Source organism: Vulpes vulpes, chromosome 1 (genome assembly GCF_048418805.1).
Source record: "Vulpes vulpes isolate BD-2025 chromosome 1, VulVul3, whole genome shotgun sequence".
Taxonomy (NCBI): domain Eukaryota; kingdom Metazoa; phylum Chordata; class Mammalia; order Carnivora; family Canidae; genus Vulpes; species Vulpes vulpes.
The window spans coordinates 10,309,397-10,335,331 of NC_132780.1; the positions used below are offsets into that span (position 1 = coordinate 10,309,397).

The 25,935-nt window shown below is 44.4% G+C and overlaps 1 long non-coding RNA gene across 4 annotated transcripts; it reads left to right on the forward strand.

The window, feature by feature from the left end:
* On the forward strand, positions 1 to 25,674 carry LOC140598298 (uncharacterized). 4 transcript variants are annotated; one of them, XR_012000594.1, is made up of 4 exons: positions 1 to 304; positions 22,401 to 22,583; positions 23,012 to 24,209; positions 24,908 to 25,674. It is a non-coding gene; the product is annotated as an uncharacterized lncRNA (long non-coding RNA). The 4 variants fall into 4 exon arrangements; XR_012000591.1 differs by having other exon boundaries at positions 23,012 to 23,061; XR_012000593.1 differs by having other exon boundaries at positions 21 to 304; positions 22,720 to 24,209.
* The last annotated feature ends 261 nt before the right edge of the window (positions 25,675 to 25,935 follow it).

Here is a 25,935-nt window from a genome sequence, read left to right on the forward strand (position 1 = left end):
GACTATGACGGGCAGGACATACAAGTGGAATCATAGGGTATTTGTCTTGCTGCGACCTGCTCATTTCATGTGGCAGCGGGTCCAGAACTCACTTCTTCCTTAGGATCCTTCCAGCTCGTTCCACTGGAGCTGGATGCCGCATGATCTTTCTCTGTTCCTCTGTGCGTGGACACGGGGGCTGCTTCTACATCTTGACTCTTGTGAACAACACTGCGATGAACAGGGATGAGCGGGGATCCCTTCGTACTGTTGGCTTTCAGTTCTTACAGATGTAAAATGAGTAAGGAGATGGCTCCATCACACGGTAAGTCTATTTCTTAATTTGGAGGAAACCCGGCACCGTGTTCCAAGCTGATGTCTGATGTGCCATTTTACTTTTTCACTAACATTTGCCAGGGTTCTGATTTCTCCAGATCCTCACCAACACACATTAATTTATGGTATTTGGGTTTGGGGTCCTTTTGCTTATTGTTGTTGTTTTTTTAAATTTTTATTTATTTATGATAGTCACACACAGAAAGAGAGAGAGAGAGAGAGAGAGAGAGAGAGAGGCAGAGACACAGGCAGAGGGAGAAGCAGGCCGCATGCACCGGGAGCCCGACGTGGGATTCGATCCTGGGTCTCCAGGATCGCGCCCTGGGCCAAAGGCAGGTGCCAAACCGCTGCGCCACCCAGGGATCCCTTGCTTATTGTTGTTGATGGTGACTATCCTGATGGGTGTGACTTGATATATATTTGTGTTCGATTTGCTCTGTGTAATGATTAGCGATGTTGAGCGTTTCCTCAGAAGCTTGGTGGCCACTGTATACCTTTGGAGAAATGTCTCTTTGACATTTTTGCCCATTGTTGACTTTACTGATTTTTTTGTATACCTTTTTATTGGATTTCCATTTGCCAACAATAGTATACCACCCAGTGCTCATCCTGTCAAGTGCCCCCTTCTTTACTGATTTTTTATTTATTAAAATATTTATTAAAAATTGTATTTATTAATGAGTGCCTGGGTGGCTCAGTGGTTAGTGTCTACCTTGGCTTCATGTCATGATCCTGGCATCCTGAGATGGAGTCCCAAATCGGGCTTCCCACGGGGAGCCTGCTTCTCCCTCTGCCTAAGCCTCTGCCTCTGAGCATGTCTCTCATAATACATAAATATTCTTTAAAAATGTTTTATGTATTTATTTGTTAGAAAGAGGGCACGAGAGGGTGAATGAGCAGAGGGAGAGGTAGAAGCCAACTCAATGCTGGGCACAGATCCAAATGAGGCAGGCTCAAACTTCCAGGGCAGCCTCAGGACCTCCGAGGTGCTCTGGGGAGGGTCATTCCACTCACATCCTTTCCCCTCCGCAGGGTTTCTCCTGACCCAAGGGGCGCGTTCTCATGAGCCCTCTGAATTTCACCATCACCCATCCCAACATGGGTCCCTTGAAGATGAGTTTGCGGGGAGCTGTCCCTACCCCCAGCTCAGTCCTCAAGAGGCTGGCTCTACCCTGGTCAAATTTGGGATATATGCCTTACAAGTGGTAGAGATGCTTTCAACCAGTTCAGAGTTCTCCGTGACTGACTTTGAACTTCTCCGGGAAAGATGACACATCCCCAGAGCCTCCTGGGCTGCTGTGTCCCAGACCATCAGCCTTGGAAACCACCGCCACCCCCATCCTCCATTCAGCAAATATCACCCAGGTTGCGTACCCATCCCTCCCCAACCCCTGCCAAGCCATGGAGCTCTCTATCTAATCACCCTGGTTTTCCCTCCTCTTCTTCGGTGCCTTGCAACAGACCCTAAGCCACACAGGGTTAGAAGGAAATCAGCCTAGGATGGAGCAGTAAGGCTGCAGACATGCCATTGTCTGAAAGGAACTTTATTTGCTCAGTATGTGAAAAAAGAAAGAACCGAGGCTGCGAAAACAAACACGAAAACAAACAAATAAAAAAAAACAAACTGTACTGAAATCAAGGGGGCAGCCCGGGTAGCTCAGCTGTTTAGCGCCCGCCTTTAGCCCAGGGCGTGATCCTGGAGACCCGGGATCGAGTCCCACGTTGGGCTCCCTGCATGGAGCCTGCTTCTCCCTCTGCATGTCTTTGACTCTCTCTCTCTCTCTCTCTCTCTCTCTCACTCTCTCTCTGTCTCGGATGAATAAATAAAATATTGAAAAGAAAAAAAGAAATCTGGGAGACATAGATTCAAGAAGAACCAAATGTGCTCTGGGGGCTGTGGGGGTGAGGGGCTCAATTGATGAAGGTAACACCATAGGCTTGTAGAAGTTCTTCTGAAACAATTAGGATGGATGCACCATAAATAACCGGCTTTGCCAAATAGAGATGGTGTCACTGGGTGGAGTTCAGCGAAATAAGCTTCCTTGTGACAACTGTGGCAGAACGGAGCTGTGTGTCAGTTGGAACGGGCTGCAAGTTCATGTGACATCCAGACGTGGTAGCGGATAGGATCAACTTGTACATTGGTCTCCGGCCTCCATGTCAGGCTGCTGAGCATTAGGGTTTCAGTATCAATGTTTGCACCCACAGTTGTGAGCCAGTGTTGTTTGTGAGAGGATAGAATGGGCCAGCCTCGGGGAGAGCGGAGCGTGCACACAAGCCTCCAGTGGCAGGAGATAAGCGAGGAAAGTCCTTTGCTCTCCTCCGGGTGCCAAGTATCCCCCCAACGAATGCAGGGTGAGTAGGTGTAAGAGTAGCTAAACGACAACCACAGCTGTGGGCTCAGAAACCATCTTTTTGTGTAGAAAGTAATATAGCTTATTGAGGAAGACTTCAACAATGAGATTGTGTATAATGGACGCAAGAGAACTCAGGACATAAATAAGGGTCTTCTTCACCATAAACTGGCACATCTTTTTGAAACAACCTAGGAGCTTCCAGTGGTTGTCCGGCCATGTCACGAACAATGCAGGAACATAACTTCTTATCTTGGCCAGGACAAAGGTAGCTACAACTTCCACCATTAATTCTGTGAACCACAGTTTGATATTGAGCATAACTGACCTGTTACAGAACATAGGCAGTGTCCCCTTGTGTGCTTCGGTCCCAAGGAGGATGTGAAGCCTCGAGACCAGCCTTTAATAGTCACTGCTATAGAGTAGGAGCTGGGGACGAGTTCTCGGTGTCTCTTTTCTAGAGGAGTCGTGCCAGTTTAGAATTATCCTTTCCGTTTATAAAGCTTGTGAGCCCTCTGAAAATAGGTTGAAATAGGTCCTAAAAGTAGTACAAATCAGTTTATTGGTAAATTCATATGACTACTAATAATTTACAAATGATATGAGAAATCAATGACCCTGTGGCCTTTTTATAGGCTCCACAAATGAAAAGAAAATCACTCCACCAATAAAAATAACCCCATAAAGTTTGAAATCGGATATTTTTTCTTTTGAAATCGGATATTTTTTATCTCAAACATCTCAATCGGATGTTTTTTGTCTCAAACATCTCAATTGGATATTTTTTTAATCAGATGAGTTTTATCTCAAACATCAATTGGATGTTCTTTATCTCAAACATCTTGGATGGTTTTTTTTTTATTTTTTATTTTTCTTGGATGTTTTTTATCTCAAACTTCTCAATCGGATGTTTTTTATCTCAAACATCTCAATCGGATGTTTTTTATCTCAAACATCTCAATTGGATATTTTTTTAATCAGATGAGTTTTATCTCAAACATCAATTGGATGTTCTTTATCTCAAACATCTGGCATGGTTTTTTTTTTTCTTTTTTTTTTTTTTCCTGGATGTTTTTTATCTCAAACTTCTCAATCGGATGTTTTTTATCTCAAACATCTCAATTGGATATTTTTTATCTCAACAAAGGCCATTGTCTTTTTTTCCCCTTATGCCTCCTAATATTGCTTCTTGTGAGAGGGTTGAAAAAAACCCCTTGTCCTCTTGTTTATACATATTTTGGCAAAATGTAGGTATTTTCAGTTTCAATATTTTGTGAAAAACTTCAAAAAACCCTGTTCTTTATCACACACACAAGCTGGCCAAATACAGGATTTATCGTGACAATATTTTGTGAGAAGCTTCAGATAACCTTGTCATTTTTATACATATCATAGTGATACATAGGTACCTTTTGTTCCAATATTTTGTGAAAAGCTTCAAAGAAAAAAATCCCTCTTCTTTTCTACACATATCCTGGCCAATATAGGTATCTTTTGTGACAATATTTTGTGAAAGGGTTCACAAAACCCTGTCCTCTTTTTTCCACATATCTCGGCTGAACATAGGTATTTTTTTAATACCATCTTGTGAAAAAGATTTCAAAACCTTGTCCTCTGTTTTACACGTTTCCTGGCTGAACCTAGTTATTTTTTGTGACAATTTTTGTGTGTGACAGGCTTTCAGAAACCATATCCTCTTTTATACTTGTATCCTGGTTTAACATAGACATTTTTTTGTGACAAGATTTTGTGAAAGGCTTCGAAAACCCAGTCCTCTTTCTTACACATATCCTGGGCGAACGTAGGTATTTTTTGTGACAATTCTTTATGACAGGTTTCAAAACCTCTGGCCACATTTTTACGTATATCCAGTTTTAAAAAATTGAGATTTTATTTATTTATTTATTTATTTATTTATTTATTTATTTATTTATTTATTTGAGACGGAGAGAGACGTAGTGGGAGATGCACTGTCCCTGTGGGGAGCCTAATGGGGACTCTTTCCCAGAAGCTCGGGAACAGGGCCTGAGCGTCTGCTCAACCACTGAGCCACACAGGTGCCCCACATACATCTCTATTGTTACATGTCAGTCTCCTTCACTTTAACTGCTGGCTAGGATCCCACCGTAGGAGTAAACTCGTTGCACTCCTGAAAGGCTGTGAGTTGAAACCAGTGGTTTGGGGCATCCCCGGTGGCGCAGCCGTTTAGTGGCGCCTACAGCCCGGGGCGTGATCCTGGAGACCCTTGATCAAGTCCCACATCAGGCTCTGCATGGAGCCTGCTTCTCCCTCTGCCTGTGTCTCTGCCTCTCATTCTCTCTCTGTGTCTCTATGAATAAATAAATAAAATCTTAAAAAAAAAAAATAAAGAAACCACTGGTTTGACTATCACAGCTAGATTTCCGCATCCTGGAACATGTTTTCTTCCACACGGGCTGAAGAGTTTCCCTAGGAGATGTATTCATGCCCCAAAGTAAGAATAGTTGGGCAGGCCGGGTGGCTCAGCAGTTTAGTGCCACCTTCAGCCCAGGGTGTGATGCTGGAGACCCTGGATCGAGTCCCACGTGGGGCTCCCTGCATGGAGCCTGCTTCTCCCTTTGCCTGTGTCTCTGCCTCTTTCTCTTTCTGTGTGTGTGTGTGTGTGTGTGTCTGTGTGTTTCTGGTGAATAAATAAAATCTTGAAAAGAAAAACGAAAGAAATCAAGGAGATACAGATTCAAGAAGAACCAAATGTGCTCTGGGGACTGTGGGGGTGAGGAGCTCAATTGATGAAGGTAACACCATAGGCTTGTACAAGTTCTTCTGAAAGAATTAGGATGGATGGGATCCCTGGGTGGCGCAGTGGTTTGGCGCCTGCCTTTGGTCCAGGGCGCGATCCTGGAGATCCGGGATCGAGTCCCACGTCGGGCTCCCGGTGCATGGAGCCTGCTTCTCCCTCCGCCTGTGTCTCTGCCTCTCTCTCTCTCTCTGTGTGACTATCATAAATAAATAAAAATTTAAAAAAAATTAAAAAAAAAAGAATTAGGATTGATGCAGCATAAATAACCGGCTTTGCCTCCTAGAGATGGTGTCACTGGGTGGAGTTCAGCGAAATAAGCTTCCTTGTGACAACTGTGGCAGAACGGAGCTGTGTGTCGGTTGGTTCAGGCTGCAAGTTCATGTGACATCCAGACGTGGAGGCGGATCAGACCAGCTTGCACTTTGGTCTCCGGCCTCCATGTCAGGCTGCTGAGCATTAGGGTTTCAGTATCAATGTTTGCACCCACAGTTGTGAGCCAGTGTTGTTTGTGAGAGGATAGAATGGGCCAGCCTCGGGGAGAGAACCGAGCGTGCACACAGGCCCCAGTGGCAGGAGATAAGCGAGGAAAGTCCTTTGCTCTCCCCCGGGTGCCAAGTATCCCCCCAACGAATGCAGGGTGAGTAGGTGTAAGAGTAGCTAAACGACAACCACAGCTGTGGGCTCAGAAACCATCTTTTTGTGCAGAAAGTAATATAGCTTATTGAGGAAGACTTCAACAATGAGATTGTGTATAATGGACGCAAGAGAACTCAGGACATAAATAAGGGTCTTCTTCACCATAAACTGGAACATCTTTTTGAAACAACCCAGGAGCTTCCATAGGTTCTCCAGTAATGTCAAGGACAATGCAGGAACATAACTTCTTATCTTGGCCAGGACAAAGGTAGCTACAACTTCCACCATTAATTCTGTGAACCACAGTTTGATGTTGAGCATAACTGACCTGTTACAGAACATAGGCAGTGTCCCCTTGTGTGCTCCGGTCCCAAGGAAGATGTGAAGCCTCGAGAGCCAGCCTTTAAGAGTCACTGCTATAGAGTAGGAGCTGGGGACGAGTTCTCGGTGTCTCTTTTCTGGAGGAGTCGTGCCAGTTTATATTATCCTTTACAAAAAAAAAAAAAAGAAAAGAAAAAAAAAAAGAATTATCCTTTACGTTTAAAAAGCTTGTGAGCCCTCTGAAAATAGGTTGAAATAGGTCCTAAAAGTAGTACAAATCAGTTTATTGATAAATTCATACGACTAGGGATCCCTGGGTGGCGCAGCGGTTTGGCGCCTGCCTTTGGCCCAGGGCGCGATCCTGGAGACCCGGGATCGAATCCCACGTCGGGCTCCCGGCGCATGGAGCCTGCTTCTCCCTCTGCCTGTGTCTCTGCCTCTCTCTCTATCTCTCAGTGACTATCATAAATAAATAAAAATTAAAAAAAAATTCATACGACTACTAATAATTTACAATTGATATGAGTCATCAAGACCCTGTGGCCTTTTTATAGGCTCCACAAATGAAAAAAAAATCACTCCACCAATAAAAATAACCGCATAAAGTTTGAAATCGGAAATTTTTTTTTTTGAAATCATATGGTTTTTATCTCAAACATCTCAATTGGATGTTCTTTATCTCAAACATCTTGGATGTTTTTTATCGCAAACATCTCAGATATTTTTTATCTCAAACATCTCAATCAGATGTTTTTTAACTCAAATATCTCAATCAAATTTTTTTTTCAATCAGATGTTTTTTATCTCAAACAGCTCAATGGGATGTTTTTTATCTCAAACATTTCAATTGGATGCTTTTTTATCTCAACAAAAGCCATTGTCTTTTTTCCCCTTATGCCTCCTAACATTCCTTCTTGTGAGACGGTTGAAAAAAACCCCTTGTCCTCTTGTTTATACATATTTTGGCAAAATGTAAAATATTTTCAGTTTCAATATTTTGTGAAAAACTTCAAAAAAACCCTGTTCTTTATCACACACACCAGCTGGCCAAATACAGGATTTATCGTGACAATATTTCTGAGAAGCTTCAGATAACCTGGTCATTTTTATACATATCATAGTGATACATAGGTACTTTTTGTTCCAATATTTTGTGAAAAGCTTCAAAAAAAATCCCTCTTCTTTTGTACACATATCCTGGCAAAATATAGGTATCCTTTGTGACAATATTTTGTGAAAGGGTTCACAAAACCCTGTCCTCTTTTTTCCACATATCTTGGCTGAACATAGGTATTTTTTTAATACTATTTTGTGAAAAAGATTTCAAAACCTTTTCCTCTGTTTTACACGTTTCCTGGCTGAACCTAGTTATTTTTTGTGACAATTTTTGTGTGTGACAGGCTTTCAGAAACCATATCCTCCTTTATACATGTATCCAGGTCTAACATAGACATTTTTTTGTGACAAGATTTTATGAAAGGCTTCGAAAACCCAGTCCTCTTTCTTACACATATCCTGGGCGAACGTAGATATTTTTTGTGACAATACTTTGTGACAGGTTTCAAAACCTCTGGCCACATTTTTACGTATATCCTCTTTTAAAAAATTGAGATTTTATTTATTTATTTATTTATTTATTTATTTATTTATTTATTCATTTATTTATTTATGAGAGACTGAGAGAGAGAGGTAGAGGGAGATGCAGTGTCCCCTGGGGAGCCTAATGGGGACTCTTTCCCAGAAGCTCGGGAACAGGGCCAGAGCGTCTCCTCAACCACTGAGCCACACAGGTGCCCCACATATATCCCTATTGTTACATGTCCGTCTACTTCACTTTAACTGCTGGCTAGGATCCCACCGTAGGAGTAAACTCGTTGCACTCCTGAAAGGCTGCGAGTTGAAACCAGTGGTTGGGGCAGCCCCGGTGGCGGAGCGGTTTAGTGTTGCCTGCAGCCTGGGGCGTGATCCTGGAGACCCTTGATCAAGTCCCACATCAGGCTCTGCATGGAGCCTGCTTCTCCCTCTGCCTGTGTCTCTGCTTCTCATTCTCTCTCTGTGTCTCTATGAAAAAATAAATAAAATCTTAAATAAAAAAAAAAAAAAGAAACCACTGATTTGGCTATCACAGCTAGATTTCCGCATCCTGGAACATGTTTTCTTCCACACGGGCTGAAGAGTTTCCCTAGGAGATGTATTCATGCCCCAAAGTAAGAATAGTTGGGCAGCCCGGGTGGCTCAGCAGTTTAGTGCCACCTTCAGCCCAGGGTGTGATGCTGGAGACCCGGGATCGAGTCCCACATGGGGCTCCCTGCATGGAGCCTGCTTCTCCCTCTGCCTGTCCGTGTCTCTGCCTCTTTCTCTTTCTGTGTGTGTGTGTGTGTGTGTGTGTGAATTAATAAAATCTTGAAAAGAAAACCGAAAGAAATCAAGGAGACACAGATTCAAGAAGAACCAAATGTGCTCTGGGGACTGTGGGGGTGAGGAGCTCAATTGATGAAGGTAACACCATAGGCTTGTAGTAGTTCTTCTGAATGAATTAGGATGGATGCAGCATAAGTAACTGGCTTTGCCACATAGAGATGGTGTCACTGGGTGGAGTTCAGCGAAATAAGCTTCCTTGTGACAACTGTGGCAGAACGGAGCTGTGTGTCGGTTGGTACAGGCTGCAAGTTCATGTGACATCCTGACATGGAGGCGGATCGGACCAACTTGCACATTGGTCTCTGGCCTCCATGTCAGGACTGCTGAATGTTGTGCCCAAGATCGCAAGTGCCAGAAACCACCAAGGAGCCAACCCCGATGCCACTGCTCGAGGGTTTGTTAGCAAGCTCGAGCTTGGGTCCAAGTATACCTATCACAGCGGAGCAGGGACTTGGACCCCAAAGGTTGGTTACAGCTGGGTTTTTGGGCTGGTCCAGGGGATTTCCAGAAGGGGTGGAGGAATTTTTTTTCATTGTGATATGGGACTTTCTATCAAGAGCCTTCTGCAGTTTTTCCTATAAGTGAAGTGTGGTAATGTTCAGCCCTTGGTCTCAGAGGCCTGAGATGCCTGCCGAGGCTAAGGTGGCTGTACTGGTGCTAACGCTAAACTTGAGGTGGAAGGGCCTTAATTTTCTCGGCTTCCATATTTCCCCCTCTCAGAGGAACCTAAGGAAGGACCCAATCATGGGTCCAGGTTGCTCTCAGTAACAAGGTCCATGGTTGGTATTGCTGTGTGAGTACCATGATGTGAAGTGTGCGGACTCTGTCTTGGACAAAAGTAACTAATCTATTGATAACGCAGGGCCCGAAGGTAAGGAGAAGGAGGATAGTGAGGGGCCCGGCTCGGGTGGACAGCAAGGTCGTGAGCCAGGGGGAATGATCGAACCAAGATTCGAACCACCTTTGTCGCTGTTCTCGTTCCCGTTTACATCTAGCCAAACCTTCTCTGACTTTTGCCATAGATTCCCGGACTATTCCTGAGTGGTCAGTAAAGAAGCCACATTCCTCGTTTAAGGCAGCACATAACCCCCCTTGTTGTAAGAAGACTAAGTCTAATCTCCTTCTGTTTTGAAGGACAACCTCAGACAAAGATGTTAGGGAGTCTTGGAGGTGGGAAATAGAGGTTTCTACCCATTCTATGCCTAGATGGACTGCTGCTCTGAGGCTGTCATAGTGGGGGTTGGGTACGGCGAGTGAAGCAATCCCTGTCCCTGCACCTGCTAACCCGATTCCCAACAGCGATGGTGATAGCCGAGATGGGCTCTCCTCTATCCGTCTGTGGGTACCGGCTCATCTGAGTGGTAGATAATTGTAGGAAGTAGCTGAACTAGCACACAGAAACCCTTTGTCAGATTTAGAATCTGACCATGAAAACAGGGGGTTAGGCCTGTAGAACATGCCCACCGACCGTCTTGAGGAGGTAGGTGGTTGTCTAGGCAAGATATAGATTTTGTCTCATTACATATGGACTGGTATTGGGGTGATGGGGTGCCTATACAGAGCCCCTGGCCTGACATTGCTTGTAAAGTGAGTCCTAGAGTCTTTTGATGCCATCTCCAGGCATTAGGGCCGGAGGTTGTACTGACAGAACATCGCAATTCCCTCATAGAAGAGAGGCCGGATGTCAGAGCAGAGCCCGCAAGATCGGGTAAGATTGGGCTGGTTGCATGAGGAACCTGTAAGCTTGGAACATCAGGTCCCAAAGTGGATGCTGAGAGGGGCTGAGGAAGGGAGGGTCTTGTGGGAAGGAGGCCGGGACGGGAGTGATAGTGTGTGCGTCAGGGCTTTTTGGTCCTAGAGTCAGTGTCCTTCTCGGCCTTTCGCAGGGCTAGAATCTTGGTAGGTCCTGCTTTGGGGGGTGAAAATGGTTTTAGCCAAGGAGGGGGATTCTCGATCATGTCCTGCCCGGTCAGGATGTAGGGCACCTGGTTAGGGTGGTCATCAGATTTATTCCTGAAGTTCACGGACTTAACCTGTAAGATAATAGGAGCTGGAAAGTTCCTTGTAGGGGCCACCCCACCGCAAAGGTTGGCCATTCTGACATGCAGCAAGCTTGAAAGTCTTCTCTCCGCATGTCTGTGCTCAGGTGATGAGCTCTTTCCCTAACGTGGGAGGAGTGGGAGAGCTTAAGAGACAGGGGGGTGGTTTGTGTCTGCCCCATTATGTCCCCAGTCCACACCAAGGCCCAGACATTATGACAGTTAACAAAGACACGGCCAGACAGACAAGCGCACACACAGTTAACAAGGACACGGTACAAACGTTCCGGGGCGGCCGCGGAGACAAACAGAAGGTAAACCGAAGGGCTGGCAGCCGGCCCTCCTCACAGATGGGGACTTCGTCCTCCCGGCGGGGGCAAGGGACGTCTCCCAAGACCCCCGGGCCACGGCCCACCAGCGCGTCCGCCTAAGCCGGTGTCAACCTAACACACATTGGAACTCCGACAGGTAGAAATACAGTATAGAGCTCCCAGAGAATATGCGCGAAGGTGGAAAATTTGAGCGCGCTCACCCCGCGTGGGACCCTCCGGGTCGGGCCTGGGGGCCTCCCTGACCCGGACTGCCCGCAAATGTTGTGCCCGAGATTGCGAATCCCAGAAACCACCAAGGAGGCGACACCGATGCAAGCACAGGAAGGTTTATTAGGAAGCTCGAGCCTGGGTCCTCGTATACCCGACACAGAGGTGCAGGGACTTGGGCCCCGAGGGGGGTTCCAGCTGGATTTTATGGGGTGGTCTTGGGGATTTCCAGAAGGGGTGGAGGAATTTCTTAGGCTCTGGTTTCATTCCAATATGGGACTCTCGGTCAAGGGTGTTCTGTGCTTTCTCCTGTAACTGAAGGAGGGTAGAGGCCTGTTCACAGGGGCCTGAGGTGGCTGGTGAAGCTTGGAAGGCTGTAGGTACTAGTGCTAATGCTAAACTTGAGGTGCAATGGCCTTAATTTTCTTGGCCTTCTCTCCCTCTCTCCCTCTCTCTCTCTCTCTCTGTGTGTGTGTGTGTTTGTGCGTGTGTGTGTGTGTGTCTGATGAATAAATAAAATCTTGAACAGAAAAACAAGAAATCTGGGAGACACAGATTCAAGAAGAACCAAATGTGCTCTGGGGGCTGTGGGGGTGAGGGGCTCAATTGATGAAGGTAACACCATAGGCTTGTAGAAGTTCTTCTGAAACATTAGGATCGATGCAGCATAAATAACCGGCTTTGCCACATTGAGAGGGTGTTACTGGGTGGAGATCAGGGAAATAAGCTTCCTTGTGACAACTGTGGCAGATCGGAGCTGTGTGTCGGTTGGTACAGGCTGGAAGTTCATGTGACATCCAGACGTGGAGGCGGATCAGACCAGCTTGCACTTTGGTCTCCGGCCTCCATGTCAGGCTGCTGAGCATTAGGGTTTCAGTATCAATGTTTGCACCCACAGTTGTGAGCCAGTGTTCTTTGTGAGACGATAGAATGGGGCAGCCTCGGGGAGAGCGGAGCGTGCACACAATCCTCCAGTGGCAGGAGATAAGCGAGGAAAGTCCTTTGCTCTCCTCCGGGTGCCAAGTATCCCCCCAATGAATGCAGGGTGAGTAGGTGTAAGAGTAGCTAAACGACAACCACAGCTGTGGGCTCAGAAACCATCTTTTTGTGTAGAAAGTAATATAGCTTATTGAGGAAGACTTCAACAATGAGATTGTGTATAATGGACGCAAGAGAACTCAGGACATAAATAAGGGTCTTCTTCACCATAAACTGGCACATCTTTTTGAAGCAACCCAGGAGCTTCCATTGGTTCTCCAGTAATGTCAAGGACAATGCAGGAACATAACTTCTTATCTTGGCCAGGACAAAGGTAGCTACAACTTCCACCATTAATTCTGTGAACCACAGTTTGATATTGAGCATAACTGACCTGTTACAGAACATAGGCAGTGTCCCCTTGTGTGCTTCGGTCCCAAGGAGGATGTGAAGCCTCGAGACCAGCCTTTAATAGTCACTGCTATAGAGTAGGAGCTGGGGACGAGTTCTCGGTTTCTCTTTTCTAGAGGAGTCGTGCCAGTTTAGAATTATCCTTTACGTTTATAAAGCTTGTGAGCCCTCTGAAAATAGGTTGAAATAGGTCCCAAAGTAGTACAAATCAGTAAATTTATATGACTAGTAATACTTTGCCTATGATTTGAGTCATCAGTGATCCTGTGGCCTTTTTATAGGTTCCACAAATGAAAAGAAAATCACTCCATCAAATAACCCCATAAAGTTTGAAATTGGATGTTTTTTTTTTGAAATCGGTGTTTTTTATCTCAAACATCTCAATCAGATGTTTTTTATCTCAAACATCTCAACTGGATATTTTTTTTTTCAACTGGATGTTTTTTTATCTCAACAAAAGCCATTGTCTTTTTTTCCCCTTATGCCTCCTAACATTGCTTCTTGTGAGAGGGTTGAAAAAAAACCTTGTCCTCTTGTTTATACATATTTTGGCAAAATGTAGGTATTTTCAGTTTCAATATTTTGTGAAAAACTTCAAAAAACTCTGTTCTTTATCATACACATAAGCTGGCCAAATACAGGAATTATCGTGACAATATTTTGTGAGAAGCTTCAGATAACCTTGTCATTTTTATACATATCATAGTGATACATAGGTACTTTTTGTTCCAATATTTTGTGAAAAGCTTCAAAAAAAAAAAAAAAACAAACCCATCTTCTTTTCTACACATATCCTGGCAAAATATAGGTATCTTTCGTGACAATATTTTGTGAAAAGTTCAAAAAATCTGTCCTCTTTTTTCCACATATCTTGGCTGAACATAGGTATTTTTTTTTAATTTATTTATTTATGATAGTCACAGAGACAGAGAGAGAGGCAGAGACACAGGCAGAGGGAGAAGCAGGCTCCATGCACCGGGAGCCCGACGTGGGATTCGATCCCGGGTCTCCAGGATCGCGCCCTGGGGTGAAGGCAGGCACCAAACCGCTGCGCCACCCAGGGATCCTGTATTTTTTTAATACTATTTTGTGAAAAAGACTTCAAAACCTTGTCGTCTGTTTTACACGTTTCCTGGCTGAACCTAGTTATTTTTTGTGAGTATTTTTGTGTGTGACAGGCTTTCAGAAACCATATCCTCTTTTATATATGTATCCTGGTCTAACATAGACATTTTTTTGTGACAAGATTTTGTGAAAGGCTTGGAAAACCCAGTCCTCTTTCTTACACATATCTTGGCTGAATGTAGGTATTTTTTTGTGACAATAGTTTGCGACAGGTTTCAAAACCTCTGGCCACATTTTTACTTATATCCTCTTTTAAAAAATTGAGATTTTATTTATTTATTTATTTATTTATTTATTTATTTATTTATGAGAGACGGAGAGAGAGAGGTAGAGGGAGAAGCAGTCTCCCTGTGGGGAGCCTAATGGGGGACTCTTTCCCAGAAGCTCGGGAACAGGGCCTGAGCCCTGCTCAACCACTGAGCCCCCCAGGTGACCCACATATATCCCTGTTGTTACATGTCAGTCTCCTTCATTTTAACTGCTGGCTGGGATCCCACCGTAGGAGTAAACTCGTTGCACTCCTGAAAGGCTGCGAGTTGAAAACACTGGTTTGGCTATCACAGCTAGATTTCCGCATCCTGGAACATGTTTTCTTCCACACGGGCTGAAGAGTTTCCCTAGGAGATGTATTCATGCCCCAAAATAAGAATAGTTGGGCAGCCCGGGTTGCTCAGCAGTTTAGTGCCGCCTTCAGCCCAGTTTGTGATCCTGGAGACCCGGGATCGAGTCCCACATGGGGCTCCCTGCATGGAGCCTGCTTCTCCCTCTGGCTGTCTCTCTGCCTGTCTCTCTTCTCTCCCTCTCTCTCTCTGTGTCTCAGAAATAAATGAATAAAATCTTTAAAAAAATAAACCTACCAAACCAAGGAAGGCTATTTCTGGTTCTGGAGCAAGGGCATCCTTCATGAGAATAGATATTTCCAGATTCTCTCTCTGAGGGGTTCTACTAATTCACCCATCTACAATGAAAATAGAAGAATTTTAGTTTCCTAGATCCTCACCACACTTGGTCATGTAATAAGGCCCTGGATACTACACACTCTTTGCCTTGCCTTAGGAGAACAAGTTCACGGAATACAAAGTGTGAGGGGGACTCCTGGGTTGTTCAGCTGTTGAGCCCCTGCCTTTGGCTCCGGGAGTGATTCTGGAGTCCCGGAATCCAGTCCCACATCGGGCTCCCTGTATGGGGCCTGCATCTCCCACTTCCTGTGTCTCTGCCCCTCTCTTTGTGTGTCTCTCATGAATAAATAAATAAAATGTAAAAAAAAAATACAAAGTGTGAGGAAAACTATATATTGCTGCAGGAAACAAAAATTCAGTAACTTTTGATGGCTCTCATTTCACTATAGAATTTTTGCAGCCTTCAGGGGGAAAACATGGAGTAGGTAAGTACCTCTCTTGAAAAAGCCACTTGGAATCCACTCTTTTTGTGAAGATTTAAGCCCATGTCTCTCAGTAATTAGAGGGCAAGCTACACAAGAAGGGTATAGAATATTGGAGCAGTGCAAGCAGCTTGGCCTGTACATACGTAAAATGCTGCAATACAGTTTTTCCAAGCAAACAAGGCAACTTTATGAATATTTGCCACATACTACACCAAAGAGCAACTTTCAGTAAATACTCATAGATGTAATGCTCTGTAAACTCTGTGCTATGAAGTCAGAAGTCCGATTACAAGGATGTCTAGAACATCACCATCTGAATGGAAACCACCTTTTAAAAAACTTGTGCTTGAAGGAGAAATTATAACGGCCATTTCACAATTTGTAGAACTAAAAGTAAAAATACTTTCCGTAGGGACACCTGGGTGGCTCTGTGGGCTAGGCGACACTTGATTCCAGCTCAGATCTTGATCTTAGGCTCCTAGATTAAGCCCACCATTGGGCTCCACACTGGCCATGGAGCCTACTTAAAAACAAAACAAAACAGCTTTCTTTAGAACACATAGGATGCAACTGAGGTGGGCTTCTGAGCAAATTTAAAACACGAAATTGCTTAATAGGAAAGGATGAAATGTTGGTTGTTTCTGAGATAATGATCCACTGGTTGAAGTAAGAGAAGGAACGAAGTCAAAGGAAAAAGAACGTAAGAGGTGAGCAAGAAATACAAAATTCTAGATATGGTTCTTCTGACCGCGTGATCAGGAAAAAAAAAAAGAAGCAATGTGCAAGAAGCAATGTTAGGAATCAAAAAGGGGAAAAAAAGACAATGGCCTTGAAGGAGATGATGAACATTTTGATTTCAAGCTTTGGTATCCATTTGTGGAGTGATTACCTACAAAAAAGGACCAAACTGGGTCAAAATGGAAGAAAAGCATGAATAGCCGTATGAGACATCCAACAAACTGAGTTTTACTATTTTGGAACTGTTTCAACTGGTAGGAGAGATTTTTAAACATTCATGACTCCATTCTAATCTGACGCATACTCCTCCAGAAAAGAGAAAGAGAAAACATGTCCCCAGCTCTTACTGTGGGGTACAGTAACTTTGACCCCCTAACCAGAAAAAATACAGCAAGGAAAATACCAGGCCCAAGTCAGCACATACAAACATCCTTCAGGACTCGGAGACACAATGCAGAAATGAATGAAACAGATAATGTGCATGGAAATGTAGGGTTTATTCTAGGAATATAGTAGTTTCACAGTAGAAAATCAGTGTCATTCATGGCATTAATGGTTTAAAGGAGGAAAACCATGTGAGTTCTTTGAAGATGCATTAAAAAACCAAACGCCTCTAACTAAAATTCTAGTTCCATTGATGGTAAAACTCAGTAAACCTGAAATTAAAAGGAATTACCTTCATCTGATATAGAGTATCTCCAAAATGTTACAGCAAACGTGGTATTAAGATCAGGGGGCAAGGCTCGGGGACTGCCATCTCCAGGAAGGGTGTTTAGGGGGACTTGCCATACAGCAAGACAGAAACAGAAAAGGAATGGCTTGAGAAGGAAAAATGCAGAAACAGTGTCCTAATTCACAGGTGGGATCGTTGCCTAGATCAACAACTCAGAAGAATCAGACAAATTATCAGAATCAAAACTGAAGTTTACCATGAATGCCTCACCATGTGTGAGGCTCAATGGCATGGCTTTATAAGAGCACCTGTGATTTCTTAAAAAAGATTTTATTTGTTTATTTGAGAAAGAGAGTGAGCAAGAGAGAGTGAGAGAGCACAGCAGGGGGAGCAGCAGAGGGAGAAGGAGAAGCAGGCTCCCCACGGAGCAGGGAACCCAATGGGGGCACAGAGGGGCTATGGGGAGTCGTGTGATCATGACCCGAGCCTAAGGCAGATGCCCAACAGATTGAGCCACTCACATGCGCCCCGCACATGTGATTTTAAATAATATTTGTAATGGCAATCTGAGAAGAAACAGATTTATTCTTTATTTAGAGCAGAAAACTTAGCTGAATGTGAAAGCTTGGCTGTGAATTAGCAATAGGTAACAGATGACAAACAACAGAAAAGAAAGGAAGAGAAACCAGAGAGTATCAGTAAAGGGAGGACTTAGTTGGGTGGAATAGCTGTTCTCCCCAAATTATCTGGACAATTATGAATCTCCAATAGCATTGTAGTTGCTTTCTTTAAGTGGGCAAGCCAATTCTAAAATTAAATAGCATAACAGAGGGCCTCAAAGAAGAGTAATGAGGTGGCAACTGCCCTGCTAGGTGTCAAGATGGACCACCAAGAGCCACACTGTTTCAAACTGGTGCTGTGTCTCCACTGGCGAAGGGAATACAAACTCAGGCACCCCTCCTACACGGACAGAGAAACTTCATAAGGGAGATTGTTTGACAGGTAAGGTGTGCAAAGGGGGCATTTTTCTCAAAAATGATTCTGAAAAACCGGTCTCACACACACGGCCTTGGGAAAATATTCTAAAGTAGGGTGAAAATGCACTAATGCAAAGGTAGAAGAAATGATTTCCACTATATAAAAATTAGTATCTACTTAAGAGAGGACACTCTAAGGAAAGAACAAAGACCAGCCAGACTGGAAGAAGGGTAGAACACATGGCTGGCAAAGAATGACATCCAGAATATATAAAGACCCTTACAATGCAACAAGGAAAAGGCAACGCAAGAGAAAGGCTGAAATTGTTACCCCCAGGAATGTGTGTGTGTGTGTGTGTGTGTGTCTGTGTGCATGTGTGCTAGCAGACATGTACAGAGGAGCATTCGTAGAGGCAGTATTGATACAACAAAAGAAAACATTTTTTAAAAATCCCAAATGTTCACAAGTAGCCAATAGGAGGGAAAGAGAATGTGCCAATAAGTTCATTCAATGGGAACCATATAGCAATGAAAATGCCCAACTCACATCGAGGCACCTGCAAGAGTGATTCTGGGGAACATAGTTTTTTAAAAAAGATTTTATCTATTTATTTGGCAGAGAGAGAGAGAGAGAGAGAGAGAGCAAGCAAGTACAAGCAGGGGGAGCAGGAATTGGAGAAGCAGACTCCCTGCTCAGCAGGGAGCCCGATGCGGGACTTAATCCCAGGACCCCAGGATCTGGACCTGAGCCCAAGGCAGATGCTCAACCAATTGAGTCACCCAGATGCTATGGGGAACATAATTTTGACTGAACAGAGCAAGTAGCAGAAAATCCAATGTAATTTCATTTTTATGAAAGTCAAAAACACTCAAAATGAAATATATGGTTTTTAAGAAGATAGGGTGTGAAAAAAATGAACTGTAGGGATGGGGCATATTTTGCACAATGCAGCTGCAAGTGGGGTGGGTTAGGGGTGGGGCTGGCTGGGAACACAGGAATGGTGGGGTGCGGGTTCTCTTCTTCCTTAAGCTGAGTGAAGACACAGAGTGAGGGCTTTTCTTTAAATTATTGCTCTCCACACCCAGCACAGCTGGTATAAGCAATTACTTTGAATATCTCCAATACTCAAGAGGAAAACAAGAAAAAGTTTGTAGGTTTTTGCTGTTAAGAAGGAAAAGCTCCAGTATAGATTCCTACAAATACTGAGCAAACCTTGAGCCTACACTCATGATAATCAACCGAATTCTACTAAACATGTGCTTTACAACCAAGAATCATAACATTTGAGAAGAATCCATAAGGAGATAGGAAAAGGGGGGAATGGAGGAGAAAGTAGGTGGCCAGTGCACACACATCTGAGGAGAGCCAGCTGAGGCAGGTTCGGGAGCAATCACCCGAGGTAGAAATGGAACCCGTGAGTGCTGGAAACCTCGTGTAAAAGCGTAGATGGAAACCTCTCAACATCCTTCTGACACCCAGGGATTCAGGCAGATGGCTGATGAACTCCCATGGAAAGGGTGCAGTCAACTGAAAAAAGACTTCCCAGAAATTCACACACACACACACACACACACACACACACACACACACACACACAAATGGAATGTGTCTGTTAAATAATTGGACTGTAACTGATGAAAAAAATAAATGATCTGGAAGATACAACTGAGGAAATCAACCATGAATCCAGGAACAAAGATGGGGTGTGTGAAAGAGAAGTGCTTGGGGAGATGCACCCATTTGTTTAGTGCCTGACGGGTGCCAGGTGGTATGCGCGGGACTGATCCCGGCTACTTTAGTCTTTAGGCAGCCTAGGAGGATGTGAATGTGCCCCTTTCCCAGTTTCCTCTGCGTGTCAAAGGATTTTTATATTTTTTTAGAGTTAGGGTTGACTTTTATCAAATAATTTTATTAAAAATTTTTTTTAAAATATAATTTTATTAAAAATAATTTTATTAAATCTATGGAGGTAAGTAATTTTCTCCTTTATACTGTTGATGTGGATTGCTACATTCTGATATTGAAACACATCTGCATTCTTTTTTTTTTGCTTTGTAGAGAGAGAATAAGTGCAGCAGTGGAGGGGGCAGAGGTAGAGAGAGAGAATATGAAGGAGGCTCCACGCCCAGCGTGGACCCAAAGTGGGGCTTGATCTGATGACCCTGAGATCATGACTTGAGCTGAAATCCAGAGTCAGATACTTAACCAACTGTGCGACCCAGCTGAGCACCTCCACTTTTTAAAAAAAACACACTTGCATTCCTGATAGATATCCTATTGGTCATGGTAACTTTTTTGTCTCTACGTTTTTTTATTATTAATTCTGCACTTGGTTTTCTAATGTTTCCTTTGATTTTGTACATGTATTTGGAAGTGAAATCGGTCTATAATTTCTTGCCTGGTTTTCTAGCCTCATTAACCGAATTGGGAATGATCTCCTTTTACTACTTTTTATTCCCTGTAGGGATTTGTTGAGGATTATTTTTACTTGAAGATCTATTAACTCACCCATAAAACCATTGGGTCCTGATATTGTTTTATTTGGTGGAGGCTAATTAGTGGCTCTCATTTTAATTTCTTTAATGGTTCTTGCTCTACTCATATTATCCATTTTGTTCTGAGGTCAGTTTAGGTAATTTACATTTATCTAGAGAACTGTTCATCATCCATATTTGTAAATACATTGGCATAGGTTTTGTGGTCATCTCCTGATAACGTTTACAATCTCTTTCGTATCTCTGTGATAAGTCCTCAAAGATTTTTATCAATATATCAATAGATCCCTTTCTTTTTAAATTTTTATTTACTTTTAAAAAGATTTTTATTTATTTATTCATGAGAGACAGAGGGAGAGAGAGAGAGAGAGAGGGAGAGAGAGGCACAGGCACAGACACAGGGAGAGGCAGGCTCCATGCAGGGAGCCTGATGTGGGACTCAGTCCTGGGTCTCCAGGATCATGCCCTGGGCTGAAGGCGGCGCTAAACCACAGAGCCACCCAGACTGCCCCCCTTTCTTTTTTAAAAATATTTACTTATTTATTTGAGGAGGGGAGAGAGAGAGGAAGAGAGAATCTCCAGCAACATGGGGCTCTATCTCACAATCCTGAGATTGTAACCTTAGCCAAAGGCACGAGTTGGGCACTTTTTTTTTTCTTTGAGTTGGGCACTTATCTGCACCATCCAGGTGCCTCTCAGTTGGTCCCTTTCTCTGTTTTTCTCTCCTTCTCTCTCTGTCTCTCTGAACACCATGATTTAGTGGTGAATGGTACATGGTAGAGGAAAACTCCCAACGAAGATTCTCTCCTGGACAGACTTTAGTCAGGTTCTCTGAGTCTCTTCCTTGACTAGGCCTGACCATGTGCTTTAGGTTCAGATTGTACGAGAAACCTGCTAAGTCAGTTGAGCCAGAATCCTCCACCCTACTATCTGACCAAATTCCTCATGTCCCAGCATCCCATTGGTAGTCTGTGATCACTCTGGCCTGTCTTCAGTAAAAGCCCTGTTGGGTCAGTTTAGCAAGAATTACTCTACCTTCCTGGTAACTTTCCATCCACTGACCATCACTCGGTGCTGCCCCTTGGCTCTAATTCCCCACTCTTCTTGTTTTTGAAGTGGAGTCCAATCTGTCTCCCCCACTGCAAACTCACTGGAGTAGGCTGCCTCAACAAAGTGTGCCTCACTGTCCTAATGAGTGTTGGAATACTTTTTTTGGTAACACATGGAAACAAATAATGACAATATGATTGATGAGGGCTAGAAGAAAGTGCATGACAGGAGCTCTGTGGTTTCTAGGTAATCACTCAGGGGCATTTAAAGGTTTCAGAATTTGGAAAATATTGAGAATAGTGAGAAGATGTTATTTAGAGTGGACCAAAAGACTGGGGAAATAACAGGTGGGGGAGACTGAGAGAAATTACCCCATCAGCATGGGCAAAGCATGTGAGGACCCCACAGAACAAGTGTCAGAAGAGCTGAGATCTAATAAGCATTTCAACATTTCATGTCCAAAAGGTAGCTCTTTGGTAAATTTTCCCCCAAGTGTTTTCCCCTAAAATACTCAGTTTCCCAGGTCACAAACTGGAATCAATATTCCCTCTGTGTTGAACAAGCTCAAAGCTTCAGAAAGAGCAGTGAGGGCTTGCATTCTGAATGCACTTTTCTTCCTTTTCTTTTACTTTTTTAGTTTATTTTAAGGAGAGAGCTCACGAAAGTAAGTAGTGAGGCAGTGTGAAGGGACAGAGGGAGAGGGAGAGAATCTAAAGCAGACTCCCTGCTGTATATGGAGCCTGACGTGGGGCTGGATCCCACGACCCTGAGATCATGACCTGAGCTGAAATCAAAAGTCAAATGCTTAATGGTCAGGGCCACTCAGACGACCCAATGGATGGACTTTTCAAGTGTGTGGGGGGGACATCGGGGACTCGATGGATGCCTTTCCAGAACTCTGTGGCCGGTGAAGTTTGTCCTGGGAGTTCTGATTGCTGTATTAGCAGGAAACCCGTCAGTGGGAGATACTTTCAACACAGCAGGGGCTGTTCCAAAACAGGAGTGATAATATTTTTGATCAAAAACGAGAGTTCTGGGTGAAGCAGTGCAGTGGATGTTCCTCATAGCTAACTGTGGTGGAGGAAATAGGATAATTCATTCACTGTTCCAGTGTTTCCATGAATTAGTTGCCAGGAAAATCCAAACCTTTAAACTTTGTTTCAGAAGCGACAAGTGAACATCATCAACAGAAAGAAGGCAGCTGATGGTCCGTTGTCAGCATGACTCTTTGGTCCAGATGAAGCTTCCAGTCTCTCGGGGTATGACCCCTGCCAGTGGGGTCGCAGAAACCTAGACTGAATTCCACTCATCAGAAGGAACGTTGTACACTAGGACCCCCAGAGTCAGGTAGGTGCCCTGGAGGTGGGCTGTGTTCAAAATCTGAGCCCAACCATTTTTCTGGTTTGCTGGTCACCAGAGAAACCTGACCATGTTCCCTAGGCCCTGGCACTGCCCTGTCAGCTGTATCTTTCCATCTGTGCAGGATCCCATCATGAGCCCAAGGGTTCCGGAGGACGTGGTTGGTCACAGGGCTTCAAGGAGGAGCCACCACTGACTCTGTGAGCTGGCAGCTGTGTGCCGGGAGGCGGCACATGGACTGGGGTCACCCCCACAGATGTTACTGGTTCCTGTTCTCCTTCCTGATTGTGTGAAGACAGATGGTGTTTACAGGGAGAAGGGGGGATGAGTCTTCTGACTACAGGAGTGTTTGCTTCTGTCGCTCCCCTGGTGGTGGTGGACCTTGATTTGTGTTTCTTGTGGTTTTGTTCTTTTAGTATCTTCAAGCTCCACGAGGAAAGGAAACAAAAGATCCTTGGGACAAAATGTAGGTTGGATTACTACTGTCTTTGTAGTTGGGCCCGTGAAGCACAGACATGCCAGTAATCTTGACGGCACACAGAATACAAGCAAGACCGAAGGATGTGGGTGGTGAATGTGCCCCAACCAGTGACTCTGTGACTCTGTAGCTGCAACATCCAGGCTGTTCTGGCCACCAGCAGGGCTGTGGTCACACAGCACCACAGGCTGCAGGACAGAAAGGTGTTGCTCCAGCTGGGGCCTCACTCTGGTCCATGCATCTTGTCAGCACAATTTGTGAATCCTAGAGTTTCATAGATCAGAAGCCAATGATATAGCCAATGATCACCCAAAATTATTTATTTATTTATTTATTTATTTATTTATTTATTATTCATTCATTCATTTATTTAGGAGAGCGAGAGAGGGAGAGAGCATGGGCATGAGGAGGCGGAATAAGGGAGCAGAGGCAGAAAGAGAGAGAGAATCCCAAGCCGACTTTCCACTGGGGGCAGAGCCTGACACATGGCTCCATCCCAGGAGCCCTCAACCATGAGCTCAACACCCAAGTGCTCTGATAATCTCCCCATTTAAGGGCCAAATTAACACCTTTAATTCCCCATTGCCATGTCCAGTCACGCATTCACAGGCTGGGGAGCAGGCATGGACATCTCTGGGTGTAACTCTTCTGCCTACCGCACTCAGTTTCCACTGTCTCCTCTCTGGGGCCCTCTCCACCTGGTAAGCAGAGCGATACCACTAGAACAGCATCATGTAAGATAGATCATGTCACTTCTGGAAAATCAATCAATCCAAAACCAGTCTCTTTACAGACTTCTAGTGGCCCCATCAAATAAGGCACAGAGTCCCTCATGTGGCCCCCGGAGCCCTGCATGATGGGTCTCCAGGCTTCAGGCACACTGGCTGCTCCAGGATTGGGGGCAGGTGGGTGTGAATAGGGAGGGTGGGTCTCCCCAGCCTTTCACTCATGGAGGGATATTTCATTTCTTTTTATTGTGTGGTGAGGTCGTGAAGAGTTAAGCCTCCGGGTCATTTTCTCCCTGAAGACCTCCTCCATGTAGCTCTCTAGACATTGTGCTAGCCTTCCTGTGATCATCGGCTCAGCACGTGCCAGCAGCTTTTTGGACTCGGCCTCTACCTTAGTGAAACAAGCCTGTGAGTGGTTGATCCAGCTGGACCAAAGAATAACAGAATCTGCGATTACACCCTTGTCTGAAGTCCCCACTGTGGGAGGATGGCGAATAGTAGCTATTACCATATTGAACTATGATCCTTTTCTGCTATATTTTGAGGGGGGCTCAAAACCACAAGTAGTATTTTTGTCTCTAGGATTCACCTCTACATAACTGATGCCATATTTTGGTTTCGTTTTTTAAATTGTGATATAATTGACACACAATGTTATTGTAGTTTCTGGTACAACAGAACTAGTATTGAACAGAAAGCCTAGTTAATACCTGTTACCACACATCACAAAATTTATTTTTCTTGTGATAAGAACTGTTAAGATCTAATCTCTTAGCAACTTTCAAATATGCTAAAAAGTGTTATTAACTGTAGTCCTCATGCTGCGCATTACATCCCCAAGACCTTTCTTATATTATAATCAGGTGTTTGTACCTTTTGAGGATCTTCACCATTACGTTTCCCATCCCACTCTGCTTCTGGCAACCACGTGTTTATTCTCTGTTTTTATGATCCACATATAAGTGAGGTCATATGGTATTTGGCTTTCTCTAAATTATCTCATTTATCATATTGTTCTGAAGGTCTATATATGGTGTCACAATTGGCAAGATTTCCTCCTTTTAATTAATTAATTAATTAATTAATTAACTTATTTATTTATTTAGAGGGAGCACGTGTAAGCAGGGGTGCCACAGAGCCAGGAGAGTTGGATGTGAACATATGAAGAAAGACTCAGAATCTCACTGAATTTTCATCCGAGACCTGGACTCAGACCCTGAGGCTGCGGCAGGAGGCGCGGGAGCAGCAGCAGCGGCAGGCAGAGGAAGAAGCCGGCGGGCCCGAGAGGCCCAGGCCTGGGCGCAGCTCAAGGAGTAGGAAGTGCTGCAGCTGCAGGAGGAAGCAAAAAATTTCATTACCCGAGAGAACCTGGAGGCACGGGTGGAAGAAGCATTGGACTCGCCGCCAAAGAGCTACAATTGGGCCGTTACCAGGGAAGGGCTGGTGGTCAGACCACAGCATAAGGGCTCGTAAGGGTCCAGTAAGGACAGTGCCCACCCAGGGACCATGTGTGTATGGGGTAGGAGGGTTGGGCCTGATCTGGCATAGATCTGTTGATGCTGCTTAGGAAGAAGGAGGCTCAGCCTATTCCAGTGTCCTCCTCACACTCTGCCCTGCACCCACCACCTGGTTGGCAGTTCCCATACATACTGTCCTGTTCTACACCCATGTATGACTCAGCAAAGCAGCAGACCTTAGAGGTTTCCAGCTCGCAGTGGCGCGGAATGGACCACATTCCCCTCGATCAACTAGGTCATTTACCAAGTGTCATCAAGGACATGGACAGAGGTTGGCAAATTATAGTCCTTTGGCCCAATCTGTCCTACTGCCTGTTTTTGTAAATAAATTTTATTGGAACACACACACACAAAAATGGACTCAGACCCATTGCTTTGTCACTTCCAGCTTTATTAAGAGAGCTAGCAGATTGGCTATAGGAATGATTAACTTTGGGAAGCAGAGAAAAACACTTTAACTTCAAAGGGTGAAAGACTAGGCTATTGACTCAAGGAGGGGGAGTGGAGGAGCTGTATCTGGAGACAATGTAGCCAAGAGTCAGTGTGCCAACTCAGGTCTTCACGTGTCCCCAGGGTGCCCAGGACTAGAGAAGCTCCGCAGCTGGTTCCCCATGCAG